The following is a 23,908-nucleotide window of genomic DNA, read 5'->3' on the forward strand; positions in this document are numbered from 1 at the left end:
AGGGAGGAAAGAAGGATGGATGGATGGAAAAATGGATGGATGGAGAGAGACAGGGTGGGATATAGCACAAGAGAGATGGAAGGGGGAGAGAGAGGGGGAAAGGGAGAAAGAGAGATGGAAGGAGGGAGAGAGAGTGATGCTTTTGCTAGCCTTTCAAGACAACATTGAAAATGTAGTCAACATGGTGGGCTTGAGCTGAGACCAGGAATCCAATAATTACTCAATCAATCAAAGTAGGATTCGATGGTGTGGAGAGACAAAAACATGCTGGAATGTAATCTAAAGTTGAAAGCATGATTCAGTTTTCAGCCTTTTCATCCTGGGAGGAAGCCAAGAAAGAACCAAGGTGAGTCTCCATCCCCAATGTACCTTTGAATATTGTTACACTTTAAAACAGTGTTATCAAGTTTGCCAAGGTTAAGAAACACTGTTTTGGAATCTGTCATTTTACTGGACTGCCGTTTGGCCATTCTGCAGGGACTATGGAGCTCAGTCCTTGGCTGTTGGGTTTTGGAAGCCTCTGGGTGAACTTCAGGATTTTTGAAGCAATCAATGGATGTAGGGAGGGAGTCCTGGCAGTGGCTGGAACCCTCTCACACAAAGTGAAGTCATTGACTTAACCCTTCCGGCATGACATACTCAAAAAACTACTTATGGTAGATGACCCTGGCTCTCCATCCTGCCTCCCTCTTTATCAGAGAACACATCCATTTCTGGGTGTCTCTGCTGGATAATTATAGGACATTCTAAGACATTGAATATGCAAAGGTCATAGCAGCTCTTCTGATTTTGCAGAGCTCAATTACAGTGGGATCCCCCCCACCCCCTGTATACAGACACCTCATGTCCTGGACACAAACTGTTTCAACTCCTATCCTCAAAATGATGCTATAAAGCACTGCACACCAGAACAACTAGATACAAGAACAGTTTTTTCCCCAAAACATCATCACTCTGCTAAACAAATAATTCCCTCAATGCTGTCAAACTACTTACTAAAACTACTTACTGTTGCCCAGAGTCCATCAGGAGTTGGGTGGCCTATAAATCTAATAAAACTTAAACTATGTCGGCACTACTAATAATATTTTCACCATTCCCATCACCCATCCCCTCTCACAAATGATTGTAAGACTCTAACTTAGTTGCTTGTATCCTTACAATTAAATTGACTGGTTCCTAATATGATTGGATTGATTATTTGTACCCAGGCTATCATTAAATGTTCTACCTTATGATTCTTGATGAACTTATCTTTTCTTTTATGTAAATTGAGAGCATATGCACCAACACAAAATTCTTGTATGTCCAATCACAGTTGGTCAATTCTATTCTATTCTATTCTATTCTATTCTACCCTATCCTACCCTACTCTACCCTATGCTACTCTATTCTATTCTATTTTATTCTATTTTTGAGTGATGTGTTAATGCATTTTACATTCTTGTGGCTTTTACTACTTTTCCTAACTTCATAGATATTGCCCAGAAAACTCTTTTATAAAGGCTATTGGGTAAATGATGATGGTGGTGATGATGTTAAACTGTATGGTTCATTATTTAATACTGCCTATGAAGAATGGAGTTTGACATTTTGGTTGGTGATTTTGGGTTAGATTTGTACAGATTAACATCCCCTATGAAGTAAAGATATATAAGGCTGAGATCTTTACATATCATAATGATGCGATATGTTTATATTTTCAGGAATGGACCTATCTTTTTCTGGAAAATCCTCTCCTTCCTTTTTGCCACCCAGGAGATCAACCAGGATCTCCAGTTGTTACCCAACATCTCCCTGGGCTACAACTTCTATGGCAGCCATCTCAGCAAAATCATGACTTCAGATGCCTTGCTGGATTTGCTTTCTACTGGGGAGGCAAACATTCCAAACTACAGATGTGGAAGACATAACAGACCCTTGATTGTTTTTGATGGGTCCAAAACTGATATCTCCATCCAGATAGCAGATATGCTGAGTATTTATAAAATTCCACAGATTTGTGTGTGAGAGAGAGTGTGAGTATGTGGTTGTGGGGTCTAAATCTGCTCTGAATCCTCCATGAACTTTAAGGGCCACTTATGTTCATGGAAATAATAAGTTTATTGCACTTGGAATCACACAAAGAGCAAAAGGTTAAAACAAACAGATCTAGAACACTATTCCTGTTAGATTCCTCCTGTTTGTGGAAGAAACATCTCATATTCAAGATTAGGTAGAAGGTTGGCTATGAACAGAACAATCGTATTTATTTGTTTGTTTGCTTGTTTGTTTGTTTGCTTGCTTATTTATTTATTTATTGATTTTTCATTCATTCATTTATTTAAATTTTATTTTATTTGTCAAAACATATACAAGATTGCAGGTATTTGTATTAAAATAAACAAATATAGATAAATGATGGCAGTAGGCCAGGGACTGTAGGCATGCCGGTTCGCTTATGCATGCTACTTGCAGACCTCTTAGGAATGCAGTGAGGTTGACACTAGACAATCTAAGGTTAAAGTTTTTGGGGTTTGGGAAAAAAACCCACAGAGTCAGGTAGTGTATTCTTGGCATTGATCACTCTGTTGCTGAAGTCATATTTTCTCAAGTCAAGTTTTGAGAAGTTTACATTGAGTTTGAATCTATTATTATTTTTTATTTATTTTGTCCAATACACAATAATACACAATGAAGGTTATAGAGGATATAGTAGAGAAGAAATACGAGATATAGGAGAGACTATAGGACAGGGGACGGAAGGCACTCTAGTATGCTTATGTACAGCCCTTACTGACCTCTTAGGAATCTGGAGAGGTCAACCGTGGATAGTCTAAGGGTAAAATGTTGGGGGTTAGGGGATGATACTACAGAGTCTGGTAATGAGTTCCACGCTTCGACAACCCGATTACTAAAGTCATATTTTTTACAGTTAAGTTTGGAGCGATTAATATTAAGCTTGAATCTGTTGTGTGCTCTTGTGTGGTTATGGTCGAAGCTGAAGTAGTCTTTGACAGGCAGAACATTGCAGCATATGATCTTGTGGGCAATACTTTGATCATGTTTAAGGCATTGTAGTTCTAAGATTTCAAGACCCAGAATTATAAGTCTAGTTTCATAGGATATTCTGTTTCAAGTGGAGGAATGAATGGCTCTTTTTGTGAAGTATCTTTGAACATTTTCAAGGGTGTTAATGTCTGAGATGTGATATGGGTTCCAAACAGATGAGCAGTATTTGAGGATGGTTCTAGTGAAAGTTTTGTAAGCTCTGGTAAGTAGTGTGAGATTTCCAGAGTAGAAGCTACTTAGTATTAGATTAACAACTCTTGAGGCCTACTTAGCGATGTTGTTGCAGTGGGCTTTGGCACTTAGATCTTTAGTTATTAGTATTGTGCGCTCATGTATTGTTGCAGTTGAAGCTGAAATATTGCAGAAGAGACGGAGTAACGACACGGACACAAGAGCTGGATTTAAACTTGGGTCATTTTTATTAATAATAAATTTGCATAATTTATTAAATTAAATTAGCATAAATTAGCATAAATCAACATGCTTAACTATGACCCAAAACAGTGGACCTGCAGGGTCAAACAAATACTTCCGGGGCGGAAATGACGTAGCAATCAACATTCCTGGGCAGCTATGGGCGTAGCTCGATGCTAGTCCAGGTGAGGGACCTCTCCCTCACCTGAGACCCTGGCATGCACTCGCATGAGGGGGGTCCCGCCGGCTCACCCCTACCCGGGGACTTCAATGTGCGGGACCCAAAGACAGGTTCCCCCCAATTGCTCAGGTAGCACCCCACCATGAGCTTGGAGAGAACCTGTCAATCATCCCCAAAGATGCCCAAGGGAGAACACGCAGTTGCTAACCACCACCCAGATTTCCGCCCCTAACCTGCCACGGAGCGGGGGTCAGATCTCTATCTTGGCCCCCCGACTCCCCCCTCTAACTGCGCCAGCTCACGCAGAGACCGCTGCAGGTCCTGTAAGAAAATGGCGTTCCCCTGTTCTGACAGGTGAACGCCGTCGGCCCGGTAAAGCCACGGCCGATCTACAGTAATGAGGGGATGGGCCACTACAACCCCACCTAATTCCCTAACTGTTTTGCCCAGGGCCTTATTTACTCTACGCCTGACCTGGTGAATGGCCCTAAGGGAAATGGCATCCCTCCACACGATCCTCGGGAGGATCTCTGACCACACCACTTGCGTGGTGGGCCACACCGTGCGAAGCCACCGCAGGTCTTCGCGCGCCTGGATGATCAACGGTACACCACCAAGCAGGCATAGGTCATTGCCACCGAGGTGCAAGACCAGCCATCTGGGTGCGGCTATGGGATGCCGCCCACCCAGTCCCATCTGAGCGCGACCCTGGGTAGCCACCCACCCAGTAGTGCCGGGTACAGCCCTGGGATGCTGCCCGCCCAGCAACGTCGGTAGGAGCCCCTCCCACCGCATACTTCTTGGGCCCATCCAAACAACATTGACCCACCGTCCCAATGACAACTGGGTCCCGATGGCGCTTCTGGCTGCTGAGCGGCCGGCCCAAAATACCATGCTATGGCCACACAGCAGCGCCGTCGGTTTCTGATAGGCATGGGGACCTGGAAGAGGACACACACAGAGAGGTTACCTAGCCTAAGCCCTGCCTAGAATCCTCAGCGGGCCTAACATAACCCAAATATGCCACTGACCGCCAGCGGCCGATCTCCCGAATCCGATGGGCCGGGAAACCAGAAAGTGCCACACTAGTGGCGACGCCGATACGGAACGAATGCGTTCCATAGCTGGCGGGATCCAAGCCTACCTGAGCCATTGCCTTAGACACTAATGCCCAGAATTGATAACGGGTCAGAGGGGTACCGTCCTGGTGTTGAAAAAGGTACCCTTGCTCTGACCCCCGCAAGCCACAAAATCGCTGTAAAGCAGCCACCGGGCACACAGACTGGTCGGTGGCTGCACTAAGCTCTATTCTAACCCCTCTGTGTAACTGATCTGTCTTGGAATGTCTCACCAAAAGTGAAACACCCCCCTGCCTAAAGGCTAGATCAGTGAGCTGGAAGGCACGGAGCGACGTGTCAGCCTGCGAGGAGGCCATTGCCTCGCTGACCCTAAGGGCCCCAAAAAACATGACACAAGTGGCTGCCCTAAAAAGACGGGCCTCGTACAGAGAGGCACACAGACTGTCCAAGGCCTGATTAATCAAGGACAGCTGCTGAACCGTCAGGGCCTGACGAGTGTCAGAAGGGATCCCCTGTCACTCCCTCACCCAGCCTTCCAGCATCTTCCGGATGCGGAAGTCACCAGAAAAATCACTAAATCCCCCGCCTTGGACAGAAAGGCGAGGCCGGCTAACCTAGACCTGATAGTCCTAACTGAAAGGCCACGCTGCCTCAGCAGGACACAAAATTCAGCTAGGTGCTCAACTGGGGCAGGCCAACTATGGGGGTAACCCTTACCCTGCCTGAAATCCCCAAACTCCTTACCTGCATGCTGGTAAGCCCGCAGGGTGCCTGGTGCTACGGAAAGGGCGATCGCCCTGGATGCCTCGTCTCTCCAACTCTCGGGAGCCCGCCCAGGCTCCAAAGGTGGACTGGGAACACCTCTGGCGACTCTCGGGCCCATGGGGCCAGGGTCCGAAACCTGGACAATTGACCACGGGACAAGGCGTCAGCCACCCCGTTATCTAAACCGGGGACATGCCGAGCCAAAAACAATGCGTTTAGGGACAAGGACCTGTGCACAAAATGGCGGACAAGCCGCATGACCCTGTCACTCTTGGATGACAGGGCGTTCACAACATGGACAACCGCTAGGTTGTCGCACCAAAAGTGCACGGTCTTGTCCCTAAAATGCTCACCCCAAAGCTTTAGGGCCACTATCAAGGGGAAGAGCTCCAGAAAGGTCAAATCCTTAACCAATGAAGAGGCACTCCATTCCGGAGGCCACACTGACCAGCACCACTGGTCACCTAGCACTACCCCAAAACCACAAGTCCCTGCAGCATCGGAGCAGAGCTGCAACTCAGCTTCCAAAAGAAGCTCGTGCCTCCAAAAAGACAACCCATTAAAGTGGTCCAAAAACTCCCGCCACACGCAGAGGTCAGCCCTGACCCCTGCACACAAGCGGGTATGATGATGGGGCAGGCGTAGCTCCTTCATCGCATCATACAACCTTCTAGAAAAAGCCCTGCCTGGCACCACTACCCGACAGGCGAAATTGAGTATCCCGGCTAGTTCCTGGAGCTGCCGAAGAGTGACCTTCCTGCAGCCCAGGACCGCCTCAAGCTTTCCTCTAATTTTGACCAACTTGTCAAGGGGCAATCTGGAAGATTGCTCCTCTGAGTCCAATTCAATACCGAGGAAGGTAATCTTGGTGGCGGGGCCTTCGGTCTTCTCAGAGGCTAAAGGCACCCCCAACTGAGCACAAAGGGCTTCGAAGTCCCGCATCAGAGCAAAGCATTGCCCCGAGTGCGCAGCCCCGCCATCAAGAAATCATCAAGGTAGTGAACGACCAAGCCCAGGCCACTGCGCCTCCTAAGCACCCACTCCAAGAAGGTGCTAAAACTCTCAAAAAGAGAGCACGAGACAGAGCAGCCCATAGGCAATGCCCTGTCTACATAAAAACCACCTTCAAAATGGAAGCCCAGAAGCCCGAAGTCGTCTGGGTGTATGGGGAGGAGCCGGAATGCCAACTTAATGTCGCATTTCCCCATAAGGGCTCCTACCCCACACTTCCTAACCATGGTCACGGCCGCATCAAAGGATGCGTACCGGACCGAACAAAGTTCGTCAGGAATGAAATCATTCATTGACTCCCCTTTTGGAAAAGACAGGTGGTGAATCAACCTAAATTCACCACTCGCCTTTTTGGGGACCACCCCCAAGGGGGACACTCTGAGATTCGGAAAGGGCGGCTCCGGGAAAGGCCCGACAACCCTGCCCTCGGCCACCTCCTTCTGAATCTTAGCCCTCACGATGTCCTCATGTCCGACAACCGATCTAAGGTTATCGGACATGAAAGCCTTCCTAACACCCACATAAGGGATCCGGAATCCCTTAGAAAAACCTAGCAAGAGAGAGGCAGCTCTCGAGCGAGGGTGGTAGTCGACCAACCAACCCTCAAGCACCGTTAAATCAATTGGGCTGGGCCCCTTTTCCCCCAGCAGATGGGGGAGGCTTTCCTGGACCCCCACCCTTCTTTTCTGCCCCCTTCTTGGGGCGGGGGCAAACCGAAGCTGCATGGGACCCCCCACAATTCCCGCAGGCATGCTTATAATTGCAAAAGGGACGAAAACACGCCCCTTTCACAGCAAATTCATGACAAGCAGGTGAGGCCCCCTTACCAGCTACACCAGGCGTCGCCTTGGGTGGCGTGGCCACCACAGGCTCCTCTTCCATAAAATGACCGCTATCGGTCCGCTCGCACCCCTCTTTACCGGACATATGCGTGGCCCGGAACCAAAGATCCGGTACCACCATATCCCAAGGCAAGTTGGGCTCAACAGCCATCCTCATCCTGAAACCCTTGTCGTAATGGCGCCATATGGTGCCCTTGTACTCAAAATTGGCCCTGGCGATCAAATCAATATATTTAAGCATAGCCGAGGCCATAGCGGGCTGCCGCTTAATCACCACTGATGCATACGTCAGAAAAGCGTACAGCCATGAGCTGAAGCACTTGGAGACTTTTGTCTTCTTGGGCTTTTCCCCAGGGACTATATCTTTATCTTGTTTAGGGACCTCCCTGTTCAAAAGCGAGAAGAGGTCCACGTACTCTCCCCTCCAAATAGCCTCCTTCACCGACGGGTGGAGGTGACACTCTAGGGGGGTGGACGGCAACCCGCATGGAATGGCCCCCACCTTAATGCTGGCGAACGGGTCCCACACCGTGGTGGCCCCCATACCTAAAACCCCCAACCCTTGGGGATAGGCCATTAAAGGGAGCGGGGGCATAATGGCAGGAGCTGGAGGGGCCCAACCCCCCGCCCCAGGCACCCCGGGTACCCCTGCCACCGCACCGGATGCCGGGGGCCCCGCTGAAGGGACCGGCGGTGCCCAGACCTGCCCACGTGTGCCCGCCGGGGACCCCATAAAGCTAACCCCACTCCCCAAACCCGACGGGGGAAAACCCGCCCCGGGAAAGGGGAGAAACGGAGGAGATGTGGTGTGCGGTGCAGCCTCACCTGTCCCGTACGGTGTTGAAGACATCCAGGGGGGCCCCATCGATGCGGGCCCCGGAAAAGCCGCCATCCGCCCGGACTGGGCCATCTGCCCGGTATGGGCCATCTGCCCAGTATGGGCCATCTGCCCGGCCTGGGCTGCAGCTGGATCTCTTCCTAACGCCGCCACTGCAGGCTCGAGGGTCCCACCAGGGCCCGACCCGCTCCGCCACTGCTCTAGCTCGTCCAGCCTCTCCAACACCCTGGCCCAAGAAAGAGCAGGAGAAACATCAGGTTGAGGGGCTGAGGGCAGAAGACCCACCGCCCCCTCTAAAGGGACCACCACAGGGGGCCCCTCCATATTAGCCCGAGCCCGGGCAGAGGGCCTAAGGGCCCTCCTGGGCCGTACCGCAGGCTGGGCCACAGGGGCCCTGGCTTGCCTCTTCTTGGGGCCCATGCTACTTATTGCTGCTGCAAAATGTGGGGAAGCACACACATATACCCCCAACTCCGCCCGCACCAAGGCCGCAGGCCTTACCAACAGAACGTGCTGGCCACCAATCCCCAGCCAGCACCCCAGAGCAGCAAAAGATCCCTCTCCCCAAGAGGACCACCCAAGTAATCTCGGGGGACCCCGGAGGCCAAGCACCCTCCCCAACCCTGGGTGGGGCCCGACCGAACCCCCCTCCCAGCCGGGAGCGACTTTACCACTCCCCCTCGGGCCCAAGGGGGACCAGGACCACCAGCGCGCTGCACTCCGCAGCCCTCAGAAGAATATCAAGAAGCCTCTTCGCCAGACGACAATGATCAAAAAGGGCGGCCGCAACACGAGACCACCACAAAATGGCTGCCAGGAGCAGAACTCGTCCGAGTGTCTGCTCTTTGACTGAGATCCGGGCGAAAAGGCTCGGCCCAGGGCCTGCAGGCCTTTAAACAGGGCCAGCAAGCCCCGCCCGGACTCAGCATCATGCCAGGCCACATGGGCCTGGCTTTTCGGCCGAAATCTCGTCTCACGAGATTTTGGCCGAACAACAAGATGGCGGCCGCCATGGAAGGGTCCGGTGTCTGCCCAGCTCTTCTGCAAAGGCTGCCGGGCCGGTAAGTCGACCGGCGCTATTCACATAGGACATTGTGATAGATGATTTTATGAACTACACTTAGATCAGATCAAAGGCAACATAGCTCTTAGCTACCTAAGCCCAAAATTTCAAGTCTGGTGGAATAAGGTATTCTGTTGCGAGCAGAGGAGTGGAGGATCTTATGAAATATTTCTGGACTCTCAATTTTACTAATGTCCGATATTAATCTCATAAAAATAATCTTCGCAGAAACTTTGAGGTCCTTCTATCATATAAAAAAGAGCATTTTTACCATAAAGTTCTCTTGTTAATATGTTGGCTTGGATTTGACTCAACATATAACCAAACTTCTTTTCTTTTTTGGGGGGTATAAAATTTTCTTTATTTTTTCTCCAACATATAGTAAAAACAATATGGGCAGTAAAAAACCCAGAATCAGTGCCTAAAATAATAATCCATGACATTTCTTTGATACGTTAAACATTCAGAGAACAAAAATGCTAATAATGCTTTTAATATATACTATCCTCTTCTTTGCTAAATTAATTGAAATTAACTACACATGAGACATATTTCATCTACAGATAGCAATATTATAAAATCTAATCCCTTATATTCTCTTTTTCTATTTATAATAAAGCATAAACATCTTAACTCAATATTTAATTTAATCCTTCATCTCTGCGTTAACTCCTTATCCCTTACTGCAACCAATCCTTATTTCATCATCTGTGTCTTCTTTTCTTTTTCAGGTCAGTTTTACTTTTGTTTCTCAGTCTTTGATTGACAAATCTCTCTTCCCTTTTCTCTACCAAGTGGTTCCCAAAGAAGGAGTTCAGTACCCCGCAATTATCAAATTGCTCCACCATTTTGGGTGGACCTTGGTTGGTCTGGTTGCACCGGACTCTGATGGAGGGGAAACATTCATGAAAAGTTTGACCTCTCTGCTTGTCAGGAAGAGCATTTGTGTTGTTTTATCCCAAAGAATCTCTGTGGATACCGATCATGTAAAATATGACTGTTTCCCATTCTACTAGTGGAAACAAGTCAATGTTTTTGTTTACTCTGTGGAGGTTGATTCCTTTATAACAGGAATATTGTCTATGCAGAAAATAACTGAAATCTGCACAAAAGACATAATTGGAAAAGTCTGGATAACTTCAACTTTATGGGATTTTACTTTGGATTTAGAGTATACCCCACGGATTAGTCCCTCCATCTATGGCTACATTTCCTTCTTGATTCAGAGGGACAGAAATGCCAGAAATGGGGATTTTCAGTCTACTCACAAGTCTGTCATAGGCTTTATGAAGAAAGAATTTCATTGTTCCTATTCCAAGCATGGCTTATCTGTGAAAGGCTGGACAAGATGCCCAGAGAATAGGAATATAGAAGCTTTGCCCCAGGAGCAGATTGAAGGAATCCTGTCTCTGGATAGCTACATCATTCATCACTCTATCTGGAGTGTGGCCAGGGCCTTAAATGATGCATATTCATCTAGATCCAAGAGGAAAATGAAGGATGGTAAAAATTGGCTAGCTATTCAACAGGTGCAGCCGTGGCAGGTATTCCCTCTACATAACCCTTTGATGCCATTCTTCCCTATTTTTCTTAACTTTTCTTAACTGTAAACGTCTCTATGAAGCTGACTAGTTTATTCAGAGATTTAATTTTCCTGACTATCTATAGTCCTGGGGCTAACTAACCAACTAAGCTAATTTGCAGATGACCCCAATCTGGTGGGAGTAGCCTATACTCCAGAGGACAGACTCAGGATCCAGATAGATCTTGATAGACTTGTACACTGGACCCAAACTAATAAAATGAAATACAATGCAGACAAAACTAAAATCCTACACCTAGGTAAGAAAAACCAAAAACATACATATAATCTGGGTGAAACCACATTCAATAGCAGTGACTGCAAGAGGGATCTCGGAGTCTTGGTGGACAACCAACTAAATATGAGCCAGCAATATGTTGCAGCAGCCAAAAAGGCCAATACAACCCTAAGTGGGTGAATGTAGTTGCTTGTTTTTTAAATATGTAAGGGTTTTTAGAATATTATTTAAATGAAATTTCTGTGTGTTTTTAGTAGTGATACTTTAATACTACATTTGCGGCGCAGGCGGAGTAACAGTCGGACAACAATGTATGGGTATAAATAGGGTCACTTTTATTAACTCAACTTAATTAACTATTTAACCAAATAAGCCCACGTGACCTGCAGTGGTGCATAAACTCAAAATGGGGGTGGAGTTAACTTTCAAAACAAACTCAACTGAGCAACTTCTGGGCGAAAGCTCCATGCCTGGGTGCAGGGTCATGGTAAAATTACACCTGCGCCCTGCCCCTGGCTACGCCCCCACGGCGTGTGGGATGGCTCGCCACTGGTCACTGATAATATCCATGCAGCGAGCCACAGGAGCAACCCCCCTCAACGAACCCAGGCCGGTCGAGCCCTGTAATCCGAGAGGGAGATCCCCCCTTCACCTCAGTAGAGGTGCCCCTAAAGGAGATCACCGTTGCTGCTTACGCCCATTTCCGCCCCCTATCGGCCACAGCAGGGGGTGAAATTCTAATTTATTCCCCCGCCCCCCCCCCCTGCACATGAATGTGCAGGCACCTCTGCAGGTCTGCTAAAAATTTGTCGTTACCTCTCTCTGACAGATGTACTCCGTCCTGCCTATATAATTCTATGAGGGATGCCCTAATGTCGGGGTGGTCTATCACTCCACCCCCCTCACGGAGTAACCATTTTCGTACTGCTCTATTGACCCTCTTTCTAGCCCCATCAACCGCCCTGGGATTTCTAGCATGCCTCCAAACCCTACGTGGCAAGATGTTGGACCATAAGATGCGGGTGTCCGGCCACCGCTTCCAAATAAACTGCAATCCATCCCAGATGTGCCACAGCAAGTCAACGCCCGTAATAGCTCCTAGGTCATTACCTCCCACATGCAAGACCAACCATCCCGGCACCCCCAGCACCTTCCCGCTGTTGAACAGCAAGGGAAGCAACTCCAACCAACGTAGGCCTCTGCGACCCAGCCATTGCACCCTAACATGCCGGTCCAGCTGCAGCTGCGTGCCTGGCGTTGTCTCCTGGGCCCGCCGCTCGGCCCAGTATACCATGCTGTGGCCACAGATCGGGACTCTACAGGCCCCCTGTACGTCATCTAAAAAAGGGGGGGAAGAAAACAAAGTAGCATTAGAATCGGCCCCCTGGGCCGCGCCCTGTCCCCCCTACTCACCTAAGGACGGATGTAGGTCCGGAAGGCCGTAGAACGCCAACGGCCCACCGCCCGTATGTCTGGCGTGCTGAAACCAACTTCGGCTGCAAAAGAAGCTGCGCCAATCCTGAAAGAGTGTGTCCTGTAACGCTGGGGGTCCAGGCCCATCCGGGCCAGGGCCTTAGTTGTCACAGCCCAGAACTGGTACCTGGTGAGAGGGTCCCCGGACGCATGGCAGAAAAGCGGGCCGGGGTAACCTCCCCGGATACCCCAATACGCTGAGATTGCCCCCACGGGGCACACCGTCTTCTGGCTAGTCCTGGAAAGCTGGACCGTCACGCCCCGGCCCCTCTGGTCCGTTTTGGAGCGGCGCAGACGAAGGAAAACTGACCCCCGCCGGAATCGAATGTCCCTAGCCGTAAAGGCGCGGCCAGAGTGATCGAACTTGGATGCCGCCAAAACCTTGCTTATACGGAACGCACCAAAAAATAACGTAACCGCGACCGCGCGGTAAAGGGCTGCCTCGTACTGGGAGCGACACAGCTTGTCCCACAATTCACCCAAACCCTGTAGGTGAGCTAACTTGAGGGGGCGCCTCCTATCACCCTGGGGCAGGCCCTTCTCCCTGACCCACCCCTCCAGGGTCTTTCGAACCCTGAAGTCACCTGTGTTGTCCGAAAACCCCCTGGACTTGGCTATGAAAGCCAGGCCAGCCAGCTTGCCCCGAATTGTGCGGGCTGACAACCCCCGGCGTTTACTAAGAGAACAGAACTCCAAAAGGTGCTCCACCGGGGCCGGCCAAAGCTGATCGTATCTCCTATCATGACGAAAAGCCCAAAATTCCCTACCTGCCCACTGGTACGACCTCCTGGTGCTTGCTGCTATGGACAGGTCCATTGCCCTGTTCACGTCGGCCCTCCAATCTGCCACAGGTGCGGGGGGGGGGTGCCTCTGGTCGTTCCGCGGCCTGTGGGGCAAGCAGCCGGAACCTAGCCAACTGCCCCCTTGACAAAGCGTCCGCTACCCCGTTCCTGATCCCCGGGACATGGTGTGCCCGGAAAAGCATATTCCGGGCCAGGCACCTAACCACCAGGTGACGCACCAAACCCATCACTCTCTCATTTTTGGAAGAGAGGGTGTTGACCACATGTACCACCGCCATGTTGTCGCACCAAAAATGTATCGTCTTACCGGTGAAGCTGGGGGACCATAGCTCGATAGCCACGACAATTGGGAACAGCTCCAAGAATGTCAAGTCCCTGCACACCGCGGTGCCCTGCCACTCCTGAGGCCAGTCCGCCCTAAACCATCTATCCTTCCAGACCACACCAAAACCAACCGCCCCGGCTGCGTCAGATTTCACCTGGAAATCTCCTTTCAATAGCATGTCCTGTCTCCAAAAGGAGACCCCGTTGTATGTATGCAAGAAATCTTGCCACACCCCCAGGTCCTTCCTAACACTAGCCGTCAAATGGATTCTGTGGTGAGGCTTGGTAAGACCGACCGTCGCCTGGTAAAGCCTAAACATGAACGCCCTACCCGGCGCAAATACCCTACAAGCGAAGTTCAACAGCCCCGCCAGCTCCTGCACCTGCCTAAGGGTCACCCTTCTGGCGGCCCTAACGACCCTCACCGTGTCCCGAAGCCTCGCTAGTTTGTCCTCCGGAAGCCTACAGGTCTGGGCAACCGAGTCCACTTCAATGCCCAGGAATGTAAGCCTAGTCGTGGGCCCCTCGGTCTTTTCATGCGCCAGAGGCACACCGAGGTCCCCGCACAACTCCTGAAAACATGCCATTCCCCGCTGGCATTCGTCAGAGCCCGCCGGCCCTGCGAAAAGAAAATCATCTAAATAATGGACAACTGACCGAATCCCTGAACTCTTCACGTGGGCCCATTCTAGGAAGGAACTAAACTTCTCGAACAATGAACATGAAACTGAACAACCCATCGGCAGGGCCCGATCAACAAAACCCCCCCCCTCAAACTGAAAACCTAAAAGGTCGAAATCCTCGGGGTGAATCGGCAAGAGCCGGAAGGCCGACTTGATATCACACTTACCCATCAGGGCCCCCGGTCCGCACTCTCGAACCACCGAGACAGCCGTATCAAAAGAGGTGTAGCGCACCGAACACAGGTCGTCCGGAATATGATCGTTAACCGAGTTACCCGGGGGAAAAGACAGGTGGTGAATAAGCCGGAACTCCCCCGCTGCTCGCTTGGGCACTAATCCTAGGGGGGATACTTGCAGAGAAGGCAGGGGCGGCTCCGTAAAGGGGCCCAGCACCCGGCCCTCCCGCACCTCCTTCATAATTTTCTCCCGTACCACGTGCTCCATCCCAACAACCGACCTCAGATTGTTAGCCAGGCATGCAATCCTAGGCCCCTTGTATGGAATCCTAAAACCCTCCGAAAAACCTGTAACCAAGAACTCAGCACCTTTCTTAGGGCGAAAACCCCTAAACCTGTCTCTCAACCTGTCCAAGTTAATGGGGGTTGGTCCCCTTGCCCTGATCTCCAGCCGCCTGGGGCTTAGCAGAGCCCACTGCTGCCTTGTTGCCGCCCCCCCCCCCTGCCCTTATAGCAGGCTGATGTTGGATGTCTGCCATTACACAACGCGCAGGCATGGCGGAAGCGACACACTGGCCTGGAACAGGCTCCCCTGGCGCCGTACTCGTAACAGTACGGCGGGATCCGAAAGGGCGAGCTCGTCGCGCCCCTCTGCGCCGAGCCCTGGTTCCCCGAGCCCGCCCCCGGGCGGGGGAGGGTAGCCTCTTTTCCCTGGGTCAGCAGCAGGTGGCCAGTAGGCGTCCGCCCGCTAGCCGGGGTGGCGGGTTGCTGCGTGGCTTGAAGCCACAAATCGTTGTGCCGCATGTCCCACGGCCAGTGCCTATTGTGTGCGGCAAACCTCCTAAAATCTTCATCGTATTGCTTCCATGCCTCCCCACCAAACTCCTGATAAGCCCGTAATATCATATTCATATATAGGATGAGCTCGTGAGTCTTGTGTACGTCATCCTCAACAACCACTGAGTGATATGCCAGAAAGGCGTATGCCCAAGATAATATCCCCTTATCCATCTTGGCGTCCTTCGACTCAGCAGCCCCCTTCTTACCGTCCTTGTCCTTGTCCTTCTTAGATGTTTTCGGCAATAAAATCTTAAATATATCGACATAAGCCCCGCGCCAAATCTTTCGCTTAAGGGCATGTGACATATGCATGCTAAGCGGTGTGTCAGGGAGGCCAGGGGCAAAAGGGTTGTCACTGTCGACAGTGGAGGTATCAGTGGACTCCGTGGTTGTGGACTCTGAGCTATCCCTCGAGGGGTCCCTCCTCCTCTTGCCCCTCTTTGACATCCCACGTGTTCGGCCCCTCCCCCACACCTGGGCTGCCGTGCGCGAACGCCATGTGTTATGTGACTTATGTGACTTGCGTTTAACTGCCTACCATGCCTCGTGGTCCCCGTGGCCGGGACCAACGATTCCTGGGCACAGGGCACTCACCCCAATGTGAAGAGTCATCATCAGCCTCCTCTGAGGCAGAAGCAGCCCTGCTTCCACGTCTCCTCTTGCGCCGTTTCTTAGCGCGCCGGTCGGATCTCACCCTCTGGGACCTTTCCTCCGATTCCGAAGAGCTTCGGGTCCCCTCAGCGCTCGTGGCATCCCTGGTGTCCTCGTGCCGGGACCGGCCCCTCTTCCTTGGCCCCTCATCCAACTTCTCGAGCAAAGCAGAAAGAAGGTGTGAAGATACAGACACAGACTCCTCCCCTGCACACTCATTCCCGGCCGCCCGTGCCGTGGGGGACCCCTCATCCGACCCACTTGTTTCAAATGGGCTGGGGTCCCCCTCCCCGGGAAACTCCCTCCTGCTGCCACGTGGCCCCTGGGATGGGGCCCTCCCCTGGCGGCGGCCCGTTGCCCTAGGGGTCACCCCCCGGTGCCTTGCGGCCCGCCCCCTGCTGCTCTCCTCCCCCCTGGAGCTGCCCTCCCTGCCCGGCCTAGTGACCTGTTCAGCCCCAGGGGCCTCCCCCCAGGTCCTTTTGGGGGCCCTCTTCCTTCCCGTGCGGCGGGGCTCGATGGGGGGGGGGGTGCCCTGAGCGCCGGCCTGCCCCCCCGCTGCCCGCCGCCGTGCCACTGCCTTAGCCCTGCTGCCCCTCGCCATAATCAAACCCCAACTCCAAACCCGAAGAGGCCCGACAAACAGCCGATGCCTCTGGCGTTGTCGGCCCGGGCCTCCGAATGCCGCCCACGCGACTGCTCAAGCCTCTGGGCCTAGCCGCGCTCGCTCCGCCGGTGTCCCGCCGGCCCGAGCCTCCTTCGCCGTCGAGAACGTCCTCTTCAGCCTCTGGGCCCGGCCGCGCTCTCTACGCAGCGCGTGTAGCCGGCCCGAGGCTCGTAGGCCGGCCACGCAAACAATTCTCCGCTTTCGGGCCCAGCCGCGCTTCTAAACTGCAGCAGGGCCGTCTCCGAACTGCCGGGCGAGAGAAACTGCGCCACGAGGCAGCCCCCTTTATAGGGCTGCCTCACCCACGCCCGGCCAATGGGTGGCCAGCGCCACCAAACTTCGTCACTGCGGCCCCTGGGGATGATGAGGGGCCGCAGGCTCCGCCCCAAGATGGCGGCCTCCTTCCCCGGCCCACGCCGCAACCCCGCGCCGGCTGGTAAGTCGCCGGCGGCATTCTTTATGTTAGTATTTGTTTATGATGAGCCGACCTGAGTCCCAGGAGAAGGGCAGAAGAGCAATCTGATAGATAGATAGATAGATAGATAGATAGATAGATAGATAGATAGATAGATAGATAGATAGATAGATAGATAGATAGCACAGTCATCCAGAAGTCTTTCTTATTGCAATTGTTAAGTAGTGGTGGTGGTGGTGGTACTAGTAGTAGTTATACCATAATATTATTAATGTTATAAAACAAGATCGCATCATTCACCCTGAGCTCTTTTCTCCATTAATTTCCTGAAATCGAAGATATTAATTTCAATTCATCCAAATTTGGAATGAATTCAGTCAATATGTAAACATCTTAAGGACTTTTCCTTTAGTCCTGCAGGCTTCTCCTTTATAGGATAAGGTTTCATTTATTTATTCAGCTTCTCTTACCATGCCATGGAATTTATTAGTATTTGCTGTTTAAACTTTGAGGTATTTACTATGTTCTCTGATTGTACCTAAAATTAAGAATTCCAAAATAATACGGTCATCTCCCCCCCCCCCATATTCATGTTACTCTAATTTTCAACTTCCCTATGGATTGTTATCAAGTCAGATTAGATTATCTTCTTCCTTCCTCAACTTCTGAAGGGGAAAGTCATCAAGAAGCAAGGCATTTCCTAGAAGGGCTATGTTTGGTGGAGTTTTCTTCTATATTCAGGTGATAAAATCTCCCATGATCATGACTCCCTGTCTTTCTAAAAGTTATGCTTCTGGACAGGGTTTCAAAAATTTCAGCAAGGTGTTCTTTGCCAGTTGATATGTGGGCCTGGCCATGGTGGGTGTATCCTAGTCAGCCTCCTGCACCAGGGTGTGTGTATGGGGGTATTTTTGACCTCCCCGGGCTCTGGAGGCTGTCCTCAAGCCTCTGGGAGGGTGAAAACTGCCTCCCCAGGTTAAATGGGTCCTCTGGAGCCAGGAAACATGCCTGTTTTCAGCCTATCCAAACTTCCGGTAGGCCCATTTTTCACACTCCCGAGCCTCCCTTATTTTATATTAATGTGAGGAAACTCCTCTACCATCATCACAATTTCGCATATGTCATGATCAAAACATTATAGTCCATGAATATTGATCTCATAGAAACTTAGAAACATAGAAGTCTGACGGCAGAAAAAGACCTCAGGGTCCATCTAGTCTGCCCTTATGCTATTTTCTGTATTTTATCTTAGGATGCATATATGTTTATCCCAGGCATATTTAAATTCAGTTACTGTGGATTTATCTATCACATCTGCTGGAAGTTTGTTCCAAGGATCTACTACTCTTTCAGTTAAATAATATTTTCTCATGTTGCTTTTGATCTTTCCCCCAACTAACTTCAGATTGTGTCCCCTTGTTTTTGTGTTCACTTTCTTATTAAAAACACTTCCCTCCTGGACCTTACTTAACCCTTTAACATATTTAAATGTTTTGATCATGTCCCCCCTTTTCCTTCTGTCCTCCAGACTATACAGATTGAGTTCATTAAGTCTTTCCTGATACGTTTTATGCTTAAGACCTTCCACTATTCTTGTGGCCCATCTTTGGACCCGTTCAATTTTGTCAATATCTTTTTGTAGGTGAGGTCTCCAGAACTGAACACAGTATTCCAAATGTGGTCTCACCAGCAATCTATATAGCGGGATCATAATCTCCCTCTTCCTGCTTGTTATACCTCTAGCTATGCAGCCAAGCATCCTACTTGCTTTCCCTACCGCCTGACTTCAGTGTTCACCCATTTTGAGATTGTCAGAAATTACTACCCCTAAATCTTTCTCTTCTGAAGTTTTTGCTAACACGGAACTGCCAATAGAATACTCAGATTGAGGATTCCTTTTCCCGAAGTGCATTATTTTACATTTGGAAACATTAAACTGCAGATCTCCAAAGTTTATCAGGGTTGTAGTCAATTAAGATACTCATATAACAATTTTAATGAAGTTAGAGAAGGCATAGGACTCATTGCACCTCTTGTCCATATAGAAATAGATATCACCCTATTAAAAATCAATTTTATGGGAAATCCAGTTGCGGAATAGTAGAACTGTTCAGAACTATACTATATTCGCTTTTCTTCCCTTGTCTCATTTTAGCTTCACCATTTCCTGCAAAACCTTTTCAAGCTTTACAATAACTCCTTGGATGGGTTATATTTGGATGAGAGTGGAGAGCTGGCTGCTGGTCTTGACATCATAGGTTCAGTCCAGTTTCCCAATATGTCAGTTGTCCAGGCAAAATTTGGGAGCCTAGCAAGAAAGGGTTTGGGAGAAGCCATGTTTACTGTTGACCAGGATGCAATGGTGTTCTCCAAATATCTCAATCAGGTAAAAAAATGTTTACCAAAACATATAAAGAATGATTGCAGGAATTGGATTTGGTTAGTCTAGTGAAAAGAGGGGATGGGTGACATGACAGCAGTGTTCCAATCTGTGATGGGCTGTCACAAAGAAGAGAGGGTCCACCCATTCTCCAAAGCACCTAAGGCCAGGACAAGCAATCTGGAATTAAGTGAGAAAACATTATTTCACTGAAAGAGTAGTAGATCCTTGGAACAAACTTCCAGCAGACGTGGTTAGTAAATCCACAGTAACTGAATTTAAACATGCCTGGGATAAACATATATCCATCCTAAGATAAAATACAGGAAATAGTATAAGGGCAGATTAGATGGACTATGAGGTCTTTTTCTGCCGTCAGTCTTCTATGTTTCTAAACTTCCTAAAAGTGAAACCAATTAACTAGTGGAACAGTTTGCTTTCAGAAATTGTGGATGATCCAACACTGGAGGCTTTAAAGAAGAGACTGGACAGCCATTTCTCTAAAATGTAATAGGGGCCCCTGCTTGAGCATGGGGTTGGACTATGAAACCTATAAGACTTACAAGATCCCTCCAACTTTGCTATTCTTTCATTCTATTCTTTCAATTCCAGAAGAAACACAGAACTGTTTGTTTAATATTGGTTCTGATGACAAAATCTTTCAGGACTAATTGTGCTGTGTTGCTTCACCCTCTTATACTACTGTGAATTAAGGAGGTCTCTGTCTGAGCCACTTCCAGATGTTGTCACTGTTCACTTGCAAATGTTTCACACCCTTTTCCCTTAAGAATCATATTCCCATATATATATTAGTGAAAATGTGAAAAACTTTAATTCAAAATTTAGCAAAATTTTTAATATCTAACATATATCTAATTATGTATTCTTTTTCTGTATTTGAATTTATACTTTCAAGATAAGCGGGGAAAATGTATCCCCACTCTGTGTTTAATGTTGGTATGTCTGTTTGTCTATTTTATGAAAATCAATTAAAAAAATTATTTTAAAAAAAGAATCATATTCCCATGCATACAATTCATGTCAGGTGTCCTGCAGATGGTGCTATAACCCTTTCTGTCCAGCAAAGACTGGATCAACTTAAACAAAATCACCACGTGGTTACCACCCGCAGAGATAACTAGCATATACTACTTATGTCTATGACTACTTACAGTATGTAATGACTACTTCACCTTCAACCGCACCAACGCACAAGCACATAATAGATTCAAACTAAATTTAAACTGCTCCAAACTAGACTGCAGAAAATACGACTTCAGCAATAGAGTGATCAACACCTGGAATTCATTACCTGACTCTGTTTTTCCTTCACCAAACCACAAAATTTTTGACCTTAGATTGTCTACAGTTGACCTCTCCCCTTTTCTAAGAGGTCTGTAAGGGGCGTGCATAAGCGCACCATTGTGCCTACCATTTGTTTTCTTTTATCATTACTTTCTGTGTTATGTTTACATAAACTACTATCTTATAATTGATTGACAAATAAATAAAATAAATAAATAAAATAAAACGTTTACTACACATTATCCTAGATTTTATTTCTATTATTATTTAGTCCCTCCCTGAATCCAAGTGTATGGAAAGCTGCCATTCAGGATTCATGAAATTGCCCCGGGAAGGGCAGCCCCCTTGCTGCTACGACTGTGCTCCTTGTGGGGAAGGGATGGTCTCCACTCAGGAAGGTACATATTGACTAATTTTACGTGATGCATTCATGAAAGAGATTAAAAAGGGTAAACAGAAGGAGAAACGTCTAACATTGCAGGAATGGGATTAATCTCTCTTTTCTCATCTCTTTTTTTGCAGATGAAAAAATGTGCGCCAAATCTCCAGAGAACAAGCATCCAAATGTGAAACGAGACCAGTGCATCCCCAAAGTCATAACCTTCCTATCTTACAGAGGTCTTCCAGGGATGATCCTGGCTTTTTTTGCCTTGGTCTTATCTTTAGGCACTATGTTTGTCTTAGCAATCTTTATAAAATACTTGGAAACTCCGCTAGTCAAGGCCAACAACCGAGACCTCACTTACATCCTCCTCATCTCCCTGTTATTCTCCTTCTTGACCTCCTTCCTCTTCATTGGCCAGCCAAGGAAAGCCACTTGTCTTCTCCGCCAAACCATTTTCAGCATCATCTTCTCAATTGCTATCTCCTCAGTCTTGGCCAAGACAATCACAGTAGTGTTGACTTTTCTGGCCACAAAACCAGGTAACACCATAAGAACATTATTGGGGAAGACTCTTGCCAACTCCCTTGTTCTTTCTTGTTCTGGGATACAAACTCTCATTTGCTCCATCTGGCTAGGAGTCTCTCCCCCATTCCCTGATTCTGACTTCCACTCCCAGCCTGGAGTGATCATCCTGCAATGCAATGAAGGGTCTGCTGCGATGTTCTATGGAACCCTAGGCTACATGGCCTTCCTTGCTGGCATCTGCTTCACAGTGGCTTTCCTGGCCAGGAAACTCCCTGGGGCCTTCAATGAAGCCAAACTGATCACCTTCAGCATGCTGGTCTTCTGCAGTGTCTGGGTCTCTTTTGTTCCCACCTATTTGAGCACCAAGGGAAAATACATGGTGGCTATTCAGATCTTCTCCATCTTGGCCTCCTGTGCTGGTCTGCTGGTCTGCATCTTCGTCCCCAAATGCTATATTATCATTCTGAGACCAGACCTGAATACAAAGGAGCAGCTTACAACCAGAAGAAATGTAGAAATATGAGATAGAGGAATTTTAATATTTATATGAGGTTTTGGGAATGATGATAAAATTGCAATAAAGGCTGAACCATTCTCTTCCAAAATGATTTTTAAAAATAGACCTAAAATAATATTACGCTGCTATAGTGACTTTTGGTTTACTGTTCCTAAGATTTATGCTTATTTTTTGCTTAATCTTCTCCTTCTACTTTATTTGAAATTCAACCATCTCTATTCAGCTTACAACTTCAAACTAAACTAAAATTGAAACATGCATGATTATATTTAGGCTTTTTTTTTCTGATCGGTAAAACTCAATGAATTAAACAATGAAAAAAAAGAGTCCTCGTATAATCTTCCTATTCCAATTAATTCAACTAACTAGTCTAAAACCCAATAGCATTAAAAATCAATCATTTCCATCCACACAACAAAACACATTATGTTTCGTCAGCCAGGGTTTAGAGTCTAATGGCCCCAAGCCTGGCAGCATAAATGAGTCTTCAGACTCTTGCGAAAGGAGAGGAGGATGGGAGCAGTATGAATCTCTGGTTGGAGCTGATTCCAGAGGACCAGAGACCCCACAGAGAAGGCTTTCCCTAGGCCACATCAGGCAATATTGTCTAGTTGACAGGACCTGGTGAAGGCCAACTCTGTGGGACCTGACCAGTCACTGGGACTCATTTGGCAGAAGGTGGTCCTGTAAATAATCTGGTCCTATGCCATGTAGGGATTTATAGGTCATAACCAACACTTTGAATTGCATTTGGAATCCAATCGGCAGCCAGTGAAGGTTGTGGAGTGCTGGAGAGACATAGGCATACCTAGGAAGGCCCATGACTTCTCACAGAGCTGCATTCTGCACAATCTGTACTTTCTGAACGGTCTTCAAAGGTAGCCCCATGTAGAGAGCATTGCAGTAGTCAAACCTCAATGTGATAAGGGCATGAGTAACTGTGAGTAGAGAGTCCCTGTACTGATAGGGCTGCAATTGGTGCACCAGGCAAACCTGGGGGAATGCCCCCCTCGCCACAGCTGAAATATGGTATTCTAAGGTCATCTGTGGAGCCTGATTTCGGTTAGTTAGGCATAGGCTACCATGGTTAGGGCCCTCTTTTAACACAGGGCCAGGGCAGATTAACTAAAATAATGTTTTGGGGTCACCAGCCTGGCCCATAAGATCTGCCTCTGCTGGGCACTTTTGCCCAGTTGGAGAGGATGCTCCTGCTTGTCTAACAGCAGGGGCACCATGCTGTTCATTGTTACTGCGGCACCCACTGAGAACAAAAAGCCATGCAATGTGCAACTGGGAAAACACTCCCCATCTAGGGTAATCAATCGAGAGGAACCACGCATGTTCCCAGGTGTCACATGTGTCCCCTGGCATCTCTCCATACCCCCCAGGGGGGCGCACCCATTACTTCATCAGAGACAAGCAAAATAATAGTTTATCAAGTTGGGGACATTTTTCTTCCTGAAAGGACTATAGTTACAGAACAGGTTGGGAAATTTTATCAGCAGTCACCCTGAGACAACCCCCCCCCCCCCGAAAAAAAACCAACCCGGATCTAGCTGCACCTTCCTGAGGGCCTGTCAACAAACCATGGATGGCAACAGGCCTTCCTTTTCTTCCTTGGGCTCTTCCCTGGGTCAAAGCCAAAAATCCAGGTGGGCATATTTCTGACCTAGAAGGGGCTTCCTCCCTCTAGTGACAACCAG

The 23,908-nt window shown here is 48.7% G+C and overlaps 1 pseudogene; it reads left to right on the top strand.

Moving 5' to 3' along the window:
- The first annotated feature begins 293 nt into the window (after nt 1-293).
- Nucleotides 294-22,211, top strand: LOC139159182 (vomeronasal type-2 receptor 26-like; annotated as a pseudogene).
- The last annotated feature ends 1,697 nt before the right edge of the window (nt 22,212-23,908 follow it).

Source organism: Erythrolamprus reginae, chromosome 2 (assembly GCF_031021105.1).
Source record: "Erythrolamprus reginae isolate rEryReg1 chromosome 2, rEryReg1.hap1, whole genome shotgun sequence".
Classification (NCBI taxonomy): domain Eukaryota; kingdom Metazoa; phylum Chordata; class Lepidosauria; order Squamata; family Dipsadidae; genus Erythrolamprus; species Erythrolamprus reginae.